General features: G+C 33.0%; 1 pseudogene; it reads right to left on the bottom strand.

Moving 5' to 3' along the window:
* Nucleotides 1–1478: 1478 nt before the first annotated feature.
* Nucleotides 1479–1789, bottom strand: LOC120367729 (ATP synthase F(0) complex subunit g, mitochondrial-like; annotated as a pseudogene).
* Between the last annotated feature and the right edge of the window lie 1228 nt (nt 1790–3017).

Below are 3017 nucleotides of genomic sequence, written 5' to 3'. Positions count from 1 at the left end.
ACAAACGAGATTATATTAAATGAAAAGAATTCTGCACGGCAAATCAAGCAAGCAGCAAAGTGAAAATACAACCTAAAGGATGGGAGAAAATATTAGTAAAATATTCATCTGACAAGGGATTAATACCCAGAATATACAAGGAACTCAAATATCTCAACAACAACAACAAAAAAACAAGCAATCCAATTAACTAATGGGCAAAGGATCTGAAGAGATAGTTCTCAAAAGAAGACATACAAATGGCTGGTAAATATATGAAAAACATGCTGCTATTTTCAACTTTTATGTTATATCTCTTATAACTAATATTTGTTGGAATTTTAAAAATACAACATATTTTTTGTTTTTTTTTTTTAAATGGAACATTTAGTGCATATAGATGAAATTACTAGTGTTTCAAATTGTTCTGTCTTTTTTATCTTTTCTTGCCTTCTTAAGATTATGTTTGATTATTCTATTCTTCCCCTTTAGTACTTTGAAAGTTGGACATTATGTTTCCTTTTAGTCACTTTCCTAGAAATTATGATGTAAATAATTAACACATCAGAAGTTAATGTCAAAAGATACCTTTACTTCTTTCCTAAGCAATACAAATCTTAAAATACTTTAATCCCATTACTCTTCTCTTGTTTTATGTTATTTTGCTATGCATCTTAGTTTTATTTTTATCCTTGGTAATACCTTATGATGGTTTTATATAGTAAAATTTTATTTATGTTTACTCAAATATTTTCTAATTTCTGTGCTGTTTTATTTTTTCTTGCTTTCTGACATTCCACTGGGATCATTTTTATTTTATCTGAAGAATATCATCTAGAATTTTATTAGTAAAGATCTGCTAGTGGCAAACTTTCTTAATTTTTGTTTGCAAGAAAAATCTGTTATTTCCCCATTTTGAAAAAATGTATTTTCTTTGGATATAGAATTCTAGATTGAAAGTCCATTTTTCAGCCCATCGAATGTATCATTCCATTTTGTTTTGGTTTTACTAATGTTCTTGAAAAGTTAGCTGTCAGTCTAATTGTTGATCTTTTGAAAGTAATCTTTTGTTTTTCTCTGGCTTCTTTAACATCTTCTCTTTGTCTTTAGTGTTCCACTTCTTTACTATAATGTGGCGTTTCTCCTGGGAGGGGATATATTAGGTTTCTTTAATTTAAAGATTGATGTCTCTTATTACTTCTAGAATATTTTCAGTCATTGTCTTCCCAAATAGTGCCTCTGCCTCATTCTCTCTTACTTCTCCTTCTGGGGCTCTGATAAAAAATTTTTTATACTTGCTAACTCTAACTCTATCCTCAATTTTTCTTAACTTTGCTTTGTCTACCCCCAAACCCCATTTATTTATTTCTTTATGTTGCATAGGAGAGTTTCTTTTCTTTTCCTTTTGACACATTTTATTCCGATAGCAATCTGATCACACACGGTCCAAGAACACTCAAATAATACATCAAATATAATTAAATGTTAAAGTGTTGTCTTCAAACATTGTAGCCAAGGATGCCACACTTGCCTCTGATCTCTCCAATATAAAAGCACATCCATACCTCAGTGACCACCAAACTATTCAGCACAGCTTCCTTAATTGTGAGCTGTTCAAAACTAACAGTTTGAGTACTACTGACTATTTTTTAAAGCTCTGAATAGCTCTAGGGATATCAGCAGTGGGTGGAGGAACCAGCTCAACCTTGGTGTAGTACCAAAATTTGGCCAAACAAGGCTTTAAATTATTCACAGCAGCATTCACCAGTGTTGAGGCCTTCACTGCAAGGTTATGAACAAATTGGGGCATCATTCTAGGATGAAAGGTTTGTCACCCCAAATGACCAGCTGAATCACTTTCTTCTAATCTATTTTACACTGCTTAATTTTCTCCTCAGCTGTGTTTAATCTGCTCACAAACACATCAACGGAGTTTTGAAATGTAAATAAAAATATTTTTAAAAATTCTGGAATATCTACTTTATTCTTTCTCAGATTTGTTTGGTTACTTTTTATAATGCCATATATATATATATATATATATATATATATATATGATTATATACACACACACATATATATACACACATATATATATATATACACACACACACATATATATATACATACATATATATGTATATATATAAATTCTTCTCTTTAATACACATTTTATAATATATACCTAATGATTCTAATACCTTAAGTCTCGATCTGTTTTGGATTTTTTTTCTTCTCAGTGCCTTGTTTCAGTGGTTTTAATTTTGAGTTGCTCATTTTTCTTGGGAAATTATTCACAGGAACACTTTGAGTCCTGGGATAAAAATGAAAATAAAGATAAAATCCAGAGATGACTTTTGTTTGTTTCTCTCAAATATCCGAGGGAGCTGTGCCTCAGATTACTTTAAACTAAATTTACAGTCTAAGGTCTCTTGGACCACACAGATGATATGAATTAGAGCTATAAATCTGTACAAAGCTTGGCCTATGATTATAACTTTGCAGGGAAGATTTATCCCTTTTGCTGTCTTTGGTGTCAAGACATGTTTCCTTGTAGCCCCTTATAGGTAGGGAAATTAGAAGGTGGGATGAACTTACTTCTTTTTTTTTAAATTTATTTTATTGCATTTTAGGTTTTGGGGTACATGTGAAGAACATGCAAGATTGTTGCATAAGTACACACATGGCAGTGCGATTTGCTGCCTTCCTCCTCATCACCTATATCTGGCATTTCTCCCCATGCCATCTCTCCCCAACTCCACAACCCCTGCTGTCCCTCCCCTATTTCCCCCCAACAGACCCCAGTGTGTAGTGCTCCCCTCCATGTATCCACGTGTTCTCGTTGTTCAACACCCGCCTATGAGTGAGAACATGCAGTGTTTGATTTTCTGCTCTTGTGTCAGTTTGCTGAGAATGATGGTTTCCAGATTCATCCATGTCCCTACAAAGGACACGAACTCATCGATTTTGATGGCTGCATAATATTCCATGGTGTATATGTGCCACATTTTCCCTGTCCAGTCTATCATCGATGGGCA

This window comes from Saimiri boliviensis, chromosome 3 (assembly GCF_048565385.1).
Source record: "Saimiri boliviensis isolate mSaiBol1 chromosome 3, mSaiBol1.pri, whole genome shotgun sequence".
NCBI classification, from domain to species: domain Eukaryota; kingdom Metazoa; phylum Chordata; class Mammalia; order Primates; family Cebidae; genus Saimiri; species Saimiri boliviensis.
Note: the sequence above shows the minus strand (reverse complement) of the source record. Positions and strands in the feature narration are given on the sequence as shown.